This window comes from Phodopus roborovskii, unplaced genomic scaffold (genome assembly GCF_943737965.1).
Source record: "Phodopus roborovskii unplaced genomic scaffold, PHOROB, whole genome shotgun sequence".
NCBI classification, from domain to species: domain Eukaryota; kingdom Metazoa; phylum Chordata; class Mammalia; order Rodentia; family Cricetidae; genus Phodopus; species Phodopus roborovskii.
In genome coordinates this window covers 19066806-19085645 of record NW_026126567.1, presented here as the reverse complement: position 1 = coordinate 19085645, position 18840 = coordinate 19066806, and the positions used below count along the sequence as shown (strand labels likewise).

Sequence of the window (18840 nt, the reverse complement as noted above, 5' to 3'; positions counted from 1 at the left end):
TTCAAATAATCTCAACTCCAAGGCAAGAAGAGTAAATTAATAAAGACACAAAATTGAAATGCCTACATTTAGATTTTAACTCCCCCCCCAGGTTGAACGTAATAGCCAACTCAAACAAGGCAGGTGTTGTGCAAGAGAGTTAACTTTATTGACCACATGCTAATCTGAGCCCCACCCCCTTAATTCCTTGTAGATTTTTAGTGAAATCTCACTTTGACCATACATGAAAACCTACTGCAAATGTAGCAAATTAACAAGCAAAATGTACCAAAGCTTGGATGGGGCTCGGCTTCAGGAACGGTGACTCCATGAAGCAACTTTGTTTCGTTTCATATTGTTTTCTCTGCTTTGGTCCCTAAGCAACTCTGATGCACAGACTGGGCTGGAAGCTTGCACTGTGACTGTAAACCAAACATCCCACATCCTTGCTTGCCTAAGACTTGACACTTTCACTTTGCGCTCCCCCCATTCTTCCTTCACTTTCTTCTTTCTCTTCATCAGTCTCATCTCTATACGTTATAAACTGTCTTCTATCTTGATAGTCCCCATCCTAATAAACGCTAGTCCTGCCCAGTCCCATTTCTGACAAAAATGTTACCCTCTCCCATTGACTCCACATCTTCTATTGAACCTCACTCCTCTCAGAGTTTTGCCCTATTGCTCCATGACCTCTATGTTCCTAGAATTCGGGATACGTATAACCTGATGGCTAGGATGGCTCATATATTTGACTAGCGGTTTCCCAGTTGGTACAGCTGTTGGGAAGGAGCAGGAGGAGCAGCCTTGTTGGGGGAGCTGTGTCACTAGGGGATGGGCTTTGCGATTTCGAAAGGTTTGCACCATTTCAGTGCGCTTCCCTCTGCTCTGCCATTATGGACTCTCAGAAACCATAAACCCTAAACTTTATTTTATGAGTTGCCTTGGTGTCTTATTACAGCAGTATAAAAATAACTAAGACAATGGCTAAGACCCAGCCAGAGAGTTTAACAAGCCTCAATCATACTTATTCTAGCTAGCTGTAGGGTCCCTCTGAGATTCATTCTCCTCATCTACAAAATGAAGGCCCTGATTTCAGTGACACTGGATTGGTGAGAGGTTGTCCATGGATGGATCAATTCATTTCTCCAAAGGCTTTGAGGAGGAGTTGCTCCAGGAGGGTTTGGTAAGATCACCTTCCAGTCAGATCCGGGCTTATCATTCAAAATACAGCCCAGACTGAATGCCGACGCTGCCATGGCAGAGCACTTTAGCAGCCATTTAGGCATGAAATAGACAGGAACATCTTGCTGAAAATCTTAGTTTCCTGTTATTTTTAGCTCTGCCTTCTCTAACATGTTTTCTTCTGGGAGCCATAGAATACACTGTACTCAGAATACAATCCAAGCTCCAACCAAGCCTGCTCACTCAGTCAGACTCAGCTCCCTCCACCCCTTCTAAACTTCCCAGATCTCTTGATAACTAGAGGCATGCTGTTACAGTTTGGATATTAAAGGCCCCCTCCCAGGCTCGTGCGGAGTAGCTGGTTCCCAGCCAGCAGCACTATTTTGGGAGACTGTGGAAACTTTAGGATTTGGGGCCTTGCTAGAGAAAGTAGGTCACTGAAGGCAAGTCCTTGGAGGTCTTGTTCCTCTGGCCTCTTTCTTTCTGTGCCTTTCTCTACATCCTGTCTACTATGAGGTGAAAAGTTCCTCTACCACCAAATGTTCTTGTCATCATGATAGTCTATCCATGAATATGGAGCTAAGCAAGAGTGGGCAGAACCTCTGGAGCCATGTGCCATGATGAAAACTTTCCCCTTACATGATATTTTGGTCGTGGTTACTAAAGGTTTCTAAACGCCTTTTCCATCTGTGGGCTTCTTTAGGAGATGCTCCTGCTGCACACATCGCTGTTCTTCCACCCTTAGCTACCCTCTCCCTTGCACCCTTCACTTCTCAAGTTAGAGGACATACCCTCCCCTCTGAGCCACGCCCACAGAGCCACACCCTCAGAGCCACGCCCCCAGAGCATCACTTTCCATCTCAGAGCTGGTTTCTCAGCCTCATCTCATAACAGGGGACACTGCGTATATGGACCTGGGGGTTGGTTTCAGGGCATTGTACATGGGTTCTATTGAGACTTTTGTTTCTCTATTTTATGTTGTGTGAGAACAGGGACTTTACTCATCTTATTGGTTGTGTGCTCCTGTTGCTTGGCATAGGCAGATAATGGAATTGTTTTCTAGGTGGCTAGTAATGAATAAATGCATGAGGCAGGAGGATAAACAAGCCCATGTGTTGACTGAAGTTTCTGTCCTGCCTGGTCCCACAGCCCTTTAGTCCCAAGTAAACACACAGAGGCTTATATCAATTATAAACTGTTGGACCTATGGCTCAGGCTTCTTAGTGGCTAGCTGTCTCTTACCTATTAGCACATTTCTATTAATCTATGTATTTCCATGTGGTCTTGGCTTACTGGTGATGCCCAAGCATCTATCCCGCCTCTCACTCTCCAGGCCTCCTCCTAGTCTGGTAGCCCCACCCATACTTCCTGTTTGGCTACATCCTGCCTGCCCATCGGCCGAAACAGCTTTATTCATCAACCAATAAGAGAAAACATAATATTCACAGCATACAGAAGCAGCCCTACCACGCATCACCGGTGTCACAGAGAGTGGCAGAGTGAGGACCATGTGTGATGGCACCTCTGTGACAATGCCTCCAAATCATAAGTCCTTGAAACGAAAGAGAAAGGTCTGGGTCCATTGGGTGAGGAGAAGCTTTGGAGCCCTTGGCTCGGAGCCCCCTCTTCTGTGCCCTTGTCTTAGCACTTCTCAGTAGGAGATACCCTTGTTTTCTTGCATGGTGAACAATGCAGTCCAGAGTTTGGAAAGAGAAGGACGGTGGGAACTGGTGCTCTTACCTTAGCCCCAGCCACTCCCCAGACAGAGCCACCGCTGCCTTATCCAACCTTGGCTCTGCCTGTCATGGCTACCAGTGGCACTGCCACTTACTCATGTTGGAGGCTCAGGGCGCCCAGGAGTTCTTGGTGAATCAGCGAAGAGGGGAGCATGGGGCTGCTTGTCCTTCTAGAGTCATATGGATCCAGGGCAGACATTTCTAGAAGGCTCAGATGCTGACTCTACAAAATTCCCTGTAGCCCCCCCCCAGACCCTCCCACAGACTTGACTCATTTTCAGCTTCTCCCCTGCCCACATTTAGTTGTTTCTATTGTAATCTAGCACGCCTTCCCTCTGTCTTCCCAGGGATTTTCTTTTGAGTGGCCCCTACACCATTGACATGCCTATGCACCCATTTAGTCAGCACATGTGGATGGGATTCTTAGCAATTGTCAGCTTACATCAAGGAACCAAAGACATTCTTGGTCCCTCAAAGACTTCCTTCCCAGTGAGGAGAGACAGACAACCAAAACAATAAATAGAGAGCATCATGTGGTGGTGGTGGTGGTGAGGCTAACATCAAATGCTAATGGAAAGTCTGGAAGATGGAGAAGGGGCTTGCCCTGTTTATGAATCTGCCTTTCACTTATCCTGTTTTAATGATGTCATTTGCCTGCCATAAGCGGTGAGCTGGCTTCTCTCCTCAGGAGTGGGCACTTTGGTGTGCCCTGGATAAGATATCCTTATGGTCTGGCTACTGGATGATTGCATTTTTCCTTAATTGAGTCAGCCGGCCCTCTCCAGAGTGGCCCATTGTAGGTGGCCTGGACAGAGAAGAGAATTGCTCCTGGTCCTTCCACGTCCTCTGGTTGTCTAAAGACATTTGCTTGATCCCATGCGACTGATCTCTGTTCTCTGGAATCAGGCTGGTTTCTTTGTGTACCTTTTTAGCTTTTTTTTTTTTTTTTTAAATACACATACTTTCTGGATTTTAGACCAATTGTAGGATATAAATAAGAAGAGTAACCATACCTTGTGACACAGCTCTGAGAGGACCTAGCCCTGGGAAAATAGTAACACTGGCAGTAACAGGGTTTTGTTTTATTTTGTTTCTAATGGAGATCAAACTGGAGACCTTGTGCATAGCAAACACAAGCTTGGCTACTGAGCTACGCTTGCAGGCCCAGAAAAGGTTTTAAAAGGCAAGATAGAATTCTATTAAATCCCCTCTATCTATAGTTAATGCTTGTGTTTACCAAATTTAAGAGCCAGATTAGCCCTTTTCTATGGACTCGGGCTAAAAGTAGAAAGTGAGATGAGGAAATGCTTCAAAACATGGTTATGTGCTGCTGCTGTGTCATCTCTGTGGGTAATGGCATCTTCTGCACAAATCTGACATAGCCCAAGTTCAATCCCCAGAAAGAGAAGCGACACCAGAAGCCGTCCTGTGCTGAGGCCCATGTGCACTGTGCTGCCTCCTCTGCGGTCATTTTTAGTTGAAATGAGAGGAAACGTGAAAACAATCGATAGATGCTTCTATGAAGTGCAGCAGGGCGGTTGTGTCACACTAAGATATGGTAAACTTTGTGGCTCCTCAGTGCCAGCTGTCCTTGACACAGGTTTGGTTCTGGTAGCTGGGTCTGAGATGGTCAGTTGTGTTGTGAGTATATTTAGCTTATGCTAAATGCCCCAGGGATGATGAATATCATCTGTTTTCAGTTTAATTGTGTTTGGGCCATTGTACATTTTTTCCAGATGAATAAATATTAAACCAGTCCCACTTCCTGAGGAAAAGTAGGGATGGGTTTGAAGCACGGATTGATTATCAAACATACTTTAAATCAAATGAAAATGGAACCTAAAGAGTAACAGGCTATTTACAAGAACTTTTTAAATGTACTGTTCTATGAAAATGCCAGATTTTGGGTGAAAAATTTGTACACAAAATCTGATGGACCAGAAATGATTCTCACTCCCATCAGCGTGAATGGGTAGCTTGGCTGACTAGGGTGTAGAAATAGTGCCTCAGTAATGTTACACCAATACAGTATCTTCTCATAATGTTTAAAACTTTCCAAGGTTGTATTTGATCCAGATGCTTACAGCCTCTATAGCTTCAGGAGCACATAAACTTGAAAATTTGCATATTCAAATAGAAAACATTTTAGGCATTATCACTGTCATAAAAGAGTTTACTCCAGGCTGATGAAAAAGTAAATTTAATCAGCAACATCCATTTGTTTTCTCATAAACCATCAACTTCCCAATAAAGCTCTTAAAGGAAAGCCAAAGCCAACTCTAAATGGATTTAGGATGGTGGCATATTCCTGTCTATGTATCTACCGCTAGTGGTCATTCTGTCTTCTCCAAGATCAATCTCTACTAACAAATATTCAAGACCTCAGACTTCCTGTATTTTTCTTTCTTCATCCTCTTGCCTTCTCAGAGTCATAATATAAATTAAAAAGGCACATAGCAGGATGCTTTGAAAGTGAATTGTCTCTCCTGGCCCCAGGCACATGCATTTAAGAATGGTGCCGCTGGCACCATTTTGGGAAGTCATGGGACCTTTGGGACTGTGGTCCAGCCAGCATAAGTGGGTTGCTGTAGCTGGGGCTTGAAGGTGGTAACTCTTCTGGAACTGGCCTGAGCTTTCTCCTTCCTGATCAGTCAAGATGTGTGTGTCTTCAACTCACACTTCCATTACCACAGGCAGAGCATCCCTGTCCGCCCCCCCCACCCCACCTCCCCGGCCAGCAGTCTGTATTCTCTGAAGCTAGGAGCCAAAATGAACCCTTCCTTCACTAAGTTGCTCCTGTTGGGTATTTGGTCATGAGGATGTGCTAACACAAACGTAGCCCTTTCTTCTCTTGCTGCTATAAAGAATAGAAATGTATTTATCACAGTTCTGGAGGCTAGGAAGTTTAAGCCACTATAAGCTGGTGTCTGGTGCAGGCTACCATCTGCCCTTGAGTGCTGTGTTCTCACTTAGAAGAAGGGATGGAGCAGAGGATGGATGCTTTGTGAGGCTTCTGGTATTGGAGCCTTTGAGAAGCCCTCATGACTGGCATGGCAGGCTGTACTCATCTCTGGAAGGCTCTATCTTTCTATCTTACCCAAAATCTACCACAGACCTCAGCACACAAAACGCATGCTGTCTTACCCACAGTCTACTCACAGACCTCTGTACATGAAACACATTCTGTCTTACCCATAGTCTACTCACAGGAATTAGTTCTCTTTTACCATGTGGGGCCTGGGGTTGACTTCAGGTTAGTGACAGACATCTCTGCCCATTGTACCACCTTCCTGACCTTTCTATGTCTGCATTTTAAGGAAAACAACTGTTTGTGAAGAGTGAAATCTAAGCCTTTCCTACTGTTTAGACTTATCTTACAAGTTTACATTCCTCCCACCCCACCTTGCCCACTCTTCCATTAATGTTGGAAAAAAGAATAGGTAAGATGGAATGTTTCAGTGTACAGAGGTCTGTAAGGTAGAGTGTGTTTCAGTGTACAGAGGGAGGTCTGTAAGATGGAATGTTTCAGTGTACAGTCATCTGTGAGTGGATCTGACCTTTGTGCAAAGGCTCAGCGAAGAGAGAATCCTTACCAATTGAGGTCTGATGCTGGGGGAGGGCAATGAATTCCACAGCAGGCCAGCTCACTCTTTCTCCTTGATTCATCCCTCCCCCCATAAGTCCTTATCAAGCCTGAGCTGGAGCTAACTACACACTTCAAAATGCATAAGACGTTATGGATTTACTTCATCCATTTCCACACCCTAGCAACGAAAACATTTTCTAATGTCATTTAAGTTACGTGTTTGGGTATCACCAAAAGTAACTTTGAGTTAAAAGACAGTCTATAAAAAGCGACTAGTTACATTTTTTTTTCCTGTTCTAAATTACGCTTAGAAAGAATCCTTTCTTTAAGCTAAATCTTCTCAACAATCTCCATCTATTAAATGTATAGACCAAGTCAGAAAGCCTCAAGAACCTGTTTAGCATTAGATGGTTGAAACTGAACGTAAGATAGTGTCTGTCACTTACGGAGCATGCGGGGTTCAGTGGTTTGCCCACTGAAATATAGTGCCTCTGTTCTGGAGGCAAAGGGTAAACTGGTTCAGTCTTTTGCTAAAGCACCGAGTTCTGTTTCAACTGTAATCAGTTCTTGGTCACAACTCACTAGAATTTTGGTATAGTGACTGAGATGTGTGTGGCAGCAAGTGCTACCTCACCAAATCCTCAAACGCCAGAAATTAGTAGTTACGGTTTTCCAACATGCCATGATGAATTACTACAGTTGATGTTTTAAAAAATCAGGATGGACAAACAGTCCTTGGGTTTCTATCCCCAATAAAAGTAGCATTGGTGCTTATTAATTCAATAATGTGGTTGGGATTTTTAAAGCAGGTCTTCCCAGAGGGTTTTGGCCCTCTTGATAGCTTTGAAATTATATTATAGAGATCGATTAGGTTGTCTAGACTGGTGGCCCCAGAGGTATTAAAATGCTCTTCCTTTGAAGAGAGGGCTTAAACACCAGACATGTGTCCATTAGTGATGGGACTCACTGCCCCGTCTTCCACCTGGAAACTTTCCCGTCAGACCTGCTGAGTTAGTCTTCACCCAGGCTGCTAACTCGGATTCTGAGACTCTATTCCCCTAAAAATCTAATCAGTTTTCTACACTTAGTTATCTGCTTCCACCATGAGTTCCCAGGATGAAACCCAGCCAAGCAGGCTTAGTCATCAGGAGCTCTTGCCCATGGAACCATCTACTATTCCTAATTGATGTTTCAAAAATTTATATGTATGTATGTATGTTTGTGTGTGTGTGTGGGTATGCATGGTACAAGTATGTGCACTGTGAATGAGGAGGCCAGAGGGACGACCTCAGGAGCCATTGCCTAGTTTTTAAGCCAGAGTCTTCCATTTGGCCATCAAGGCTAGTTAGTAATAGAGTAGTCTAGTCCCAGCAAATACCGGGGATCTGCCTGGCTCTGCCTCCCCAACACTGGTTTACAAGAGTGTGCCATCATGCCTGGCTTTTTTATGTGGGCTCTGGGGATGAATGTGGGTCCTCACGCTGTGTGACAAGCTCCTTCCTGGCTGCGCTATCTCCCCAGTTCTGCGGGTTGTGACTGCTCAATGTTCCTTTATAGTGGTGTTTTATGTGGAAGGCAGCTCCTTTGGTGCTAGGAGCTGACCCTGAGGACCCAGCTGCCTTCTTGGGTGTCCTTTCTCTTCAGTGCTCTGTCCTCCTCCCAGAACCCTGTAAATGTTAATAAGAAGTCAATCTCAGACTCCCTTGGCATTGACCTCTGTCTTTTGCTCTAAAGGAGCCTGTTTTGTTGATTTGCAATCCTTTCCCCAAAATGCACTAGTGACTCCCAAATTCGAACCTCCAGTGCTGCCCTTGTGCGAGGTGAGGGCGCCTCCGTTAAGGTGTCTTCACTCACTTCTGCTATGTTGCATGTCTCTTGCAGATCATCTCAACTCTGGTCCTGTGGAGCCACCCGAAAGCCACGGCCACAAAGTAAGTGCTCATGTAGAACTCTCTTCTCAGCTCTACATGGGATCCCGGGTTTGTTGTTCAACGGCTTTCACAAACACCGTTTTGTTCAGATATTTTAGCAGCGAACAGCAGCAACAGGAATGGGATCATGGATAGGAGGGACAGTGAGCCATCTCTTTAAAGCTGATGGAACTAAATGGACAGGGGTAAATTAAAAAGCGCTCACATGCTCTCCAGGGGCACACTGCAGCAACCTCCCTGTCATCGAGCTGAGCCGCAGACAGAGAGGCCTTTCAGATGGTGCCAGGCATAGATTACAGCAGAGCCTGGCTCCTAATGGGCACATGTATGTCTTGGGAATGTGTAGATGGATTAAGCGACTTGACAGTTTGAGATAGCAGCTCTGTGAGTCCCCCTGGCCCCTGCCTTGAGGCAATGTGGAACGCTGGGAAGTGTGACAAATCTGGGTCTGGATGCTTGGGTTCGATCCCTGGTTCTGCTACTTAATGGCTACACATATGTCAGCTCCTCTCTGTGACTCGGTGTTCTCACCCGTACAATGGGTCTAATAGTACCGCCTCACTGGCTGATACAGTGCCATTTAAATGCTCGTTAAATTTTTATTTTATTTTATTGTTCTCCGTCTCTGGTTTTCAAAGACAGGGTCCTCACTCCACAGCTCAGGCTGGCTCCAGACTCACTCCACGACACTTCTTTTGTCTCTATCTACTAAGTGCTGGGGTTCTGGGTGTGAGCTACCGCATCCAGAAATGAATGAACATAGTAACATCTGCATGTTCTATGAGGACACTGAAGCATTGACATGGCTATAAAAATGAGCACTCTGCCTCTCAGACCCTGCCTCCCAGTTCTGTTCTGCATTGAAAGCAGGTTTCCTGGTGGGGGGAAAGGGTTGATTAAGACTAGGGCAGGAAATACACAAGATGAGCTTAGAGTATCCAACAGTGCCAGAAACTGAAGAAACGAAAAAGAAAATAAAGCACTCTCTACCGCCCCCTCACACAAATGTGGGACCCAGTTGCAAGAGCCCCCAATGGCTGGGACAACATCAGCAACATAATAAACAAAACAGCACTGAGCTGTAACCCAAAGTGAATGGTACATCCCTGCACTCATAGCAATGATTGGGTGGATAAATAATAAATGATGGAGCTCCGCCCCCCCCCAGCAGAAGAATCCCAGCTAGTACGCAGACAGGACACAAAGCACAGGCTACAGTGGCGATTTCTTCCAAAGAGTGCAGAATGGGGAGGGTGAAAAGGCAATGGCAGAACCCGACAAATCCTGCTTCAGACAGGATTGTCTCCTGCCCTGGAGAATCTCACCTCTGCCAGGGAGTTGAGTTCACATGGTCACCCATAGTATTAATAAAAGGCATGTTTGAGCTATAGTGATTTCCCCCCCCCCCACATTCCCTGGCTGTAATCATGAGGATAACATAAGATGAATTCTAATATTTATCAATCCTAAATGCTTGGCCACAACTCTTCAAAGCCATCAATGTAGTTAAACTCAAATGACGTTGAAACTATCCCAGGCTGATGCCCAGGCCAACATTGTGACTGGATGTCATATCATATCCCAGTTGACTCTGGGATGCAACCAGGACACTGAAAGGACATAAAGCTAAGAAAGAATTGATAGTATGGAGACTGCTCAGCAATGAGATGTGGTATGCTTTATGGTTTATTGGTTGTGATACACACCCTTATTAATGGAAGATGTTAACATTTGGAATGCTGAGCTTGAAGTCCACAGTTTCTCTCTGCCTGTCCTAATGATCCTATAAATTCTTAACAATATTGTAAAAGAGTATTTTACTTTTTAAAAGTGAGGTATACCTCTCCCTCAAAACAACAGCAAATAAACCAAGTGCTTGTTTAGAGATATACCTTCGAATTAAAAAATATTTTTATTTATGTGTATGGTATGTACACATGAGTGCAGTTGCCCACAGAGGCTGGAAGGTGTCAGGTCCCTCAGAGCTGGAGTCACAGGCAGTTGTGAGCCACCCGACATGGGTGCTGGGAACCCTCTGGGTTCCTGCAAGAGGTCTCTCTTGTCCACCAAGACATCTCTCCAGTCCCCATCTGCTAACTTTTAAGTATCCCCCCACCAAAAAAAAAAAACCCCACACTTTGGTGTGTAGTTAATTTGTGTCTCAAGATTCCTCCATAGAAAGGTATATTCATCAGTGAACTTTTAAGTTACACAGGCAATACATGTATAGAGTAATCATCTATATTTCTATTATTCAGGATGTATTTTATCACATTCTGGGTATAATGGTGCATGTCCATATCCAAGTTCTCACGAGGCTGATGCAGCAGGATTTAAAGTTCAGGGTCTGGCTACATAATGAGTCTCTGTTTGGAAAACAAAAACAAAAACAAACAGCAATAACAACTAGGACAATAAACAGGGGACAAAATAATTGTCAAAGCTGAACATAATTATTTGAGCATAATGAGAATTAGAACTCCGACAGTTCCTTCTATGTCGCTAGGGCCAAATAGCCCTAGTTCAGAATAGTTCAGAAGAACTGAAGAGGGCAGATGCTTGTCTTGGCTCTCGGTTTCAGAGAATCAAAGTCTGTCATAGCAGGGAAACCATGGCAAATGGCTCCAGCTGTAGAGGAGTGTGAGGCAACAGTACTTGCCTAGACACAAATCAGGGAAAGCTAACTGGAACCAGGGATGGTTATAACCTCCAAGGGTATATCCCTATTGTCCTAACTGTCAAGGAGGCTTCACCTCCTAAAAGCCACACAGCCTTCAAACAATGCCACACGAGGACCTCGTGTTCAAAACATGAGCCTGCAGGATGTTTCAGATCCAAACCATAGCAGAAACCATGTATTTTTGTTGTCTGTTGCTACGTAACAAATCACCACAAATACAGGCTTTAAATCTTTTTTCACTCATTGAGTCCAGGTGCAGCTAACCCCAGCTTTGCTTACGGTCTCACAAAGCAAGCTGTTGGCTCCTCTGGTCCTTTATCAGGGCTCAGGGTTTGTCCTTTAGCTCATGAAGTTGTGGCATTCAGTTGAACTTGGAGTACTGAGTCTTTCACTTTCTCTGTGGCTGTCAACCGGATCCATTCTTATAGAGGAACTACCCATCACTCTATGCTCTATGACATTCCGTAGCTACGTGACAGGATATTGTCTCAAAGCCAGCAGAGGACACTCTTGTCTGCTAAGTTGGAGTCTTACATAGAAATTAGGGAACTGCCCACTCAGTTGACATTGCCATAACTGGCTAAGTAAGGCCTAAGCCTCCATTTCACGGGCATGGATCACAATGGGGAATGCTTGAGGATGTACATTGTCATGTGAGAATTGCGTGTAAAGTACATGAGTTGTGGGATGTTGGGATCTCCTGGCTGTTGGAATCTGCCATGGAAGAGCAAAGTGACAAAAGGTAGGATGTGCTCACTGCTTGCTTTCAAGCAGATTTCTGCTTGAGGTAAACAGATGGGTTTGCCTCCCACCCCAGAGTTTTAGCCACTAACAACACCCCTCAAAGTTATCAGATAAGAGCTGGGATTATATGAAGATCAAGGAGTCAGAAAAAAATATTTGGAGGAAGTTCTCAAATGTATCACTATATCTCCGACTAGTCCTTTTTTTTTTTTTTTAAGCACATAAATTTGCATGTAAATATGCTCTTAATTCTATGGGAACCATGATTATGAATTTTAAGAACTCACTCCATCAAAGTTCAGATAATATAATAACATTGCCAGTTTTTCATGGTTATTCATTTTGAGCCTGAGTTTTTTATCTTTCATTTCAAACGTCTGTCCACTAATGACTAACCAACGATATGATACCATTAGAGTTGTGTGTGTCATGCTTTGCATATGTTCGCGTATTTTAAATATATTGGATACTCAATTTTATGTCAATTCGGAGTCCTCTTTTCATCCAGAAATGCTGGTGCTACCATGTTGTTCCACTAATTACTGCGAGTACCACCTGTGTCTTTGGCATCTTGGTTGTTTTGTTTTCTGCTGGCTCTGTATAAAACCAAATCACTGGAAAACCCTATCACATATTTAGGCATCAGAAGCCACCTGCCAGCGATGCTTGGTTACAAATAAACTCAGGACTGTGGGTGGGCTTGGGTCGCATGATCACTGTCCAGAGCGTCTCCAAAGAGGTCACTAAGAGCTATGAGGGGACACAAACAAGAGGCCTTTGTTATTTAGGTCTCAGATCTGCAGCTGCCTTGACTGTGTGGCTAAGGGGAAATGCATGCATATTGGAAGTCATTCAGTTAAGACACTTGCAGGAGAATGGATTCCCAAGATTCCTCTGCTTCCCTTCCCTCCTGTCTAAGTCTCCTCCCCATTTCCCTGTCATTCACAGTAAGCCTAGGGCTGTAGACGTTGTCTGTTTTTCAGAGTAATGCCTCGTAGACTGTGGCTACTGGTGATATAACTCATTGATCACCAAAAGGTCAATGTTTCCTCCCTTCCTACTTTGGGGTTGTTTTCTTTGTGGGAACTAAACAAAGGTGTCTTTGAAAAACATATAGACAATAAGTGAAGGTAAATACAAGTAACCTTTCCTGCCTGGGGCAAGTGTAAGCTTGCCCAGGGGTGTGTGTGTATATATCTCTGGGTGAGTCTTCCACAGGCTGCCTCCAGTGGAACGGTCTAGAATGTCTCTCATCTCCTGACATATGGTGTCACTTCAATTCTTCCATGTGTTTTGTTACTGGGTGGGGCATGGGCTCGCCTAACCATGTCCTCCGGTTTATTTGGCACACATCTTAACATATAAATCTGATAACTTGCCTGCTACTGCAATTCTAGATGTGTTTAGCTGATGGTTGAAGCAATGACCATTAGGTTTTGTGTGTGGCATTGTGTTAGTAATACTTCTACAATACATCTGCCATCAGGTTTTTGCTTCTGGCACACACTAATGGCATTTTGCTTGTTGGTGATTAAGTCCAAGTTGGATTTCCTCCTTTGAAAGTGCCCAAGTAGCAATTGGGTCAGGCAGTGCAGGCTTACATTGTAAAGCAAGACAGACACTGATCAACTCATTTATTATTTCTCTTTATCTGATACTGCCCCCGAGACTTGCGTCTCCAGTAGAGCTGACATCACCTCCTCCAAATCTGAGCTCTCCTTTCCCAAAGTTCAAGTTACACAGAGATTCTTGAACTTCCTGCCCCATCTTTCTCATGCTTATCTTACTGTTGGGACAGTTTCTCTCCAAGAATCATAAGGTCATTGAAAGTAAGGACTTTGAAGTTTGCTTGTCTTTAACAATATGCCCAGTGTCCGAAGTACTGATGTTACCAGTCCTCGTTCTTGTTTCTTCTCCTCTTCCTCCTCCTCTTTCTCCTTCTTCACTTATCTAACAGTGTTTCTTACAATGGAGTACAGTACAACTTTCCCCCATTTCAGGAGTGCGAGCAGGGGTAGGCCCAGCAAAGAATCCATACCTGCCCTTGGAACTAACCCATCTTTCTTTTCTACCCATCCTGGAGCCCCCGCCTTTCTTTCCAGGCATCTCTTCTGCTGTCATTTTTAAAAATGGCTCACAAGAGAAAGACACTATGTGACAAAGGTTCAGTAGAGGGATTTTTAATTGGGGCAAAGTGAATGGGAAAAAAGAGAGAGAGGGGGGAGAAGAGTCGGGCCTCTGGGGACAAGAGCAAGAGCAACCAGGAGAGAAGAGAGAGGCACAGAGGTGGGGAGAGACAGGCAAAGAAGCAGAGAGAGAGGAGGAGGAGATGGGCAGGGCCTCTTTAAAAGGGAACATAGTGAGTGTGCACAGGTGGTGCTCTTAGTGGCTGCAGCTGAGGGTATATCCTTTCAGAACCCCAAGGACAGGCCAGTACAGATGCCTGACTACTGATATCGTCTACATCTCAGCCTCTGGATCTTGTCCTTGAGGGGATTCCAACTGAAAATTAGCCGTCCTAAGTGAACTATGTCCTCAGAAATCAAACTCATAGGACAGGATGGCTTCAAGACACATGGGCTGAGGCTGACTGGAACCGAAAGCTTTTCTCATCTTGCAACCCTGGCTTCCACTCTCGGTTTTCCTGCCTACTAACTAAGTCCTTGGAAAAACTTCTGAGATGCTTGGCGATTTGTTTATCTTTATCTCTAACCCTTCAGAACGCACCCCACAGGGTGCTAGGAAATTCAGCGATACCACCTTCTTGGTACAACCAAACACACACGACACAGTTCTGTCAGTAATAATGTGAGCCTGGCAGTTTGGAGGTTGAGGCCTAGCATGTCTACTGAGCAGTGAAGATGGGTGGGTGTCAGAGAACAGCACTCTCCTCCTCCTAGGAAGCTTTGGATGTTGGTCCATGGCTGTGCTTGTTCATCCATGGGTACCTCTTTCATCCGTGACCTGTTCTTGGAAGCACCTGGTAGACAGCACAAGGGGGAGATGCCAAAGACAAAGTTACGGCGGTTTTGTTTGGAGGCAGGTCTGACTGCTTCATGATTCTAGAGCCAGGTAGCATCCCATTCTGTGAAGTAAACCGGGTTTCCAGTGGGGTGAGGGGGGGGGTGACTTTATGTGGGGGTGGGGCAGAAGGAAATAAGAAGCAAAGGACAGAGTTCTTGTTCTTCCTAATCTTATAGGGTAGAAATAGAGGGGTATCCCCATCGTGCCTGCTCATACAAACCACCCTTTTCTGACTGGTTGCTATGGATATCTTTAATCAACAATCTTCTTCCTCCTCTTCTTTCTCCTGCTCCTCCTCACCTTCATCATCCTCATCATCACATTCCTCCTCCTTTTTCTCCTCCTCTTCCTCTTCTTCCTCCTCCTCTGCTTCCTCTTCCTCCTCCTCTTCCTTCCCCCTCCTCCTAACACATTTCAGGCTTCAGTCTGTTTACATAATACTTAACATGAGTAGCTCTGTTATGATCTGGTCTGTGTAGGTTTACTATGTTGCCTTGTTCAAAATTATGGCCTCCTGTAAACGCTCATTTAGCATGTGTGCTGTCACTGCAGCTGAGGGATAAAGGTGGCTTCCTCCTTGATTGAAACCACGTGTTTCCAATTCTCTCTTCTCCTGTGGTCTATATGTCTTCAAAGCCAGTGTCCACTCACTCTTTTTTTACCCCCAGCCACTGTAAAGGGTGCACACTTTGTCGACAGTGGACTTGTTTGAAAGGATGAAGTGTCTTGATTACAAGAAGAATTATGGGAGAATTCAGTATGAGTGTATGAATGTATTTTTATTGCATGTGACAGCATTGCAAAGGAAGGTGGACCTGCCATGGCTTGTGATGCTCCAAATTAATGATTCTGGGATCAGTAAAGGAAGAAGAGATTTAGTAAAGTTGCAAACTCCCTGAAAATGCTGGTCATGTTGCTTGGAAAGAGAAGCGAACTCTCCAGCCTGAGCATATAAAATTAGAAGGATGTAAAAGCAAGCCTCCTGCCAAAGGGGAGGGGCTGGCAGATTGGGATGTATCCTCACAGCCACCTGGTGTGTGATTTAACACTGCTCTGAGCTTTTGTTCCATGATATTTGTGACTAGGTTTATTCCTATTCCCTCACCAAAAGCAGCATTTTTTAAAGGGTGGATGTTTTCTTTTCATTCTTGTTTACACCTTCCCATCCCGCTGTTTACAAGATTGGTCTCTCACACCCTGCCTGGGGTGTTTTCTATTATTGTGTAGTTAAAATTGCCAGAGGAGTCTTTAAGATGCTCTGTTTGGAAGGATGGGGGAGCTGTGCTGCCCTGCAGACTCTCAGCATGGCATAGCATCTCCCCTACGAAAGAGGCACATAGCTATTATGAACCCGTGACCAGCTGCGAAACTTTGCACATCCGAGTATTTTGAATGCTTGAATGTATCAGTTGTGTATCTCATTATAGAGCTTCTCATGTGGGCTGGTGCTTAGGGTCGAAGGAGGTGTGAATCCTCAAAGTGGAGCCCTTGCTACAAGCTCCCCAGCTCTGTGTGGGAAATGAAGTGATTGCTTCCTCTCTCCCTACTCCTCTTCACCCTTCTCACCCACCTCCGTGGCCCGATGAGTCACTGTCTGGTAACACAGTCCTGGTGGCACCCAGGACCCACTGGAAACGGAAACCGTAGATTTGACTTGAGTTTTCTGAAGTATGGAATCCAGAAAAGTCAGAGAGTTTGAGAAGCACACACTTTCACTACATTTGTTTTCATCTAATTGTGATGGGTTGTTTTGTACCAAGAGGGACGGGAATGCGTCAACTCACAAAGGGTATTTAAAAAAAAAAAAAAAGCCTGATTAATAAGGGTTGCAATGAAAAGGACAAACTCATAAAATACAGAGAATGGATGAAGCTGCAGCTGATCCCTCACTGCCTCTCTGCCCCTTTAGGTGTCCCTCACACCAAGCAAGAGCCAGAGCAAGAGAACCAGCTCACCTTCGTCCTTCAGCTTTTAAGTTGTCACGTAGGCAGACAAGACCACACCCTAGGACTCACTGACCCCCAAATCATTGGCTAAACAGATTGAAATCCCACAACAGGCCAGGCTTGGGCAAATCAGTAAAGAGTCAAGTTTGCCCTTGACCTTCTGGAGTTTCTTCTCGGCCTTGGCTTACAGGAGTCCTTTCCACTCACTCAATGGCAGGTACCTTCCTCTGCTTCTGTTAACTCTTCACTTGCTGCAGACCTTCATCATGGGGCAGATGCTGTTTCACTCTTCATCTTTCCCTGCATGCTAATTTCTCCCCACCCAACATCTCAGTTATGAATCCTTCAGGAATCAAGCTATCTAACCTAAACTGGGCATTGTGGTACGCTCAGCACTTAGGAGGCTGGGGCAGGAGAATCGAGCATCCAAGTCTAATTCTATCCTGTCTGTCCAGCCTGATCTAATGACACACAAACATGGATTATACAGGCCAAAGACCCTATGCTTGGTGTGTTCTACAGTGGAAGAGACATGAAGACAAAGTACAGCTCACCAAGGCTTGGAAGACCCGGGTTTTTGATTCTAGTTCAGCCACTTACTAGCTGATGGTCTGAGATTAAGTTCCTTAACCTTTCATTTTGGCAATGAAATTGATGAGCTGGGCTTTCCCTCCTTAAATGGTATCAAGCCTTCACCAAACAGGATTATTATAATACTTCAACTGAGAGGAAGTAGTTGAAAGTTCTCTGTTAATAAGTCCAGCAAATAGTATGGATTTGCCCCCACTATATATGTCCCTTTAAAAGTGATCTACAGACTGAATGTGAACCAATAGACAGAGGAAGGCCTTAGATTGTGTCCCAAGGTGGCCACTTGGAGATGAGCTGAGAGAGGTCAGGTTGTGAGATATTCTGCACACTGGCTGGGATGAAGACCTTCTTTGACCAAGGGAGCAGTACCCTCCCCCTTAGACTTTAGGGTGCTCAGTCAGTGCTCATGTTTGGGGGTTACAGGTAAAAAGAATGGAAAGAGCTAATTGAAGCCAGTTTCAAAGGACTGGTAGGATCTGATGATGAGCTCAAATCTACAGTTGCAGGAATGTGGAAGGGAAGGTAGATTTGAGAGCGATGGTTACCAAGACTTGGCCACTGGAAGGGGGGGGTGGATTAGAGATGAACCCCAGGGAAACAACTACACTGGTTGTCAGAGTAGAGAGTAGGGGGCCCACAATTGAGCTTCAGATAGAAAAGAATATACTGTTTTAGTCTAAAAATTCCCATACAGAATTTTAGACATACTAAAAATCATTTGATATTGATGTAAAATTCAAATTTAATATTTTTTTTTCGGTCTGGCAACTGTAGGCAGTGGTGATGCCCCCATTTCTACAGTGGTCAGGAAGGGGGGGCACAGGAGACAGTAGTGAGCCAGGGAATGACACACAGGTCCCAGGAAGGGGGCAGGAGACAGTAGTGAGCCAGGGAATGACACACAGGTCCCAGGAAGGGGGCACAGGAGACAGTAGTGAGCCAGGGAATGACACACAGGTCCCAGGAAGGGGGGCACAGGAGACAGTAGTGAGCCAGGGAATGACACACAGGTCCCAGGAAGGGGGCACAGGAGACAGTAGTGAGCCCGGGAATGACACACAGGTCCCAGGAAGGGGGTACAGGAGACAGTAGTGAGCCAGGGAATGACACACAGGTCCCAGGAAGGGGGCACAGGAGACAGTAGTGAGCCAGGGAATGACACACAGGTCCCAGGAAGGGGGCACAGGAGACAGTAGTGAGCCCGGGAATGACACACAGGTCCCAGGAAGGGGGCACAGGAGACAGTAGTGAGCCAGGGAATGACACACAGGTCCCAGGAAGGGGGCACAGGAGACAGTAGTGAGCCAGGGAATGACACACAGGTCCCAGGAAGGGGGACAGGAGACAGTAGTGAGCCAGGGAATGACACACAGGTCCCAGGAAGGGGGCACAGGAGACAGTAGTGAGCCAGGGGAATGACACACAGGTCCCAGGAAGGGGG

General features: G+C 45.3%; 1 protein-coding gene across 1 annotated transcript in view; it reads left to right on the top strand.

Moving 5' to 3' along the window:
- Positions 1-18840, top strand: part of Ncald (neurocalcin delta) — a 230945-nt gene that overhangs the window by 58079 nt on the left and 154026 nt on the right. Inside the window, exon 3 of the mRNA XM_051202756.1 lies at positions 8365-8414. The gene's annotated coding sequence lies outside the window, so the exon portion shown is untranslated. The remainder of the gene's footprint in view (positions 1-8364; positions 8415-18840) is intronic.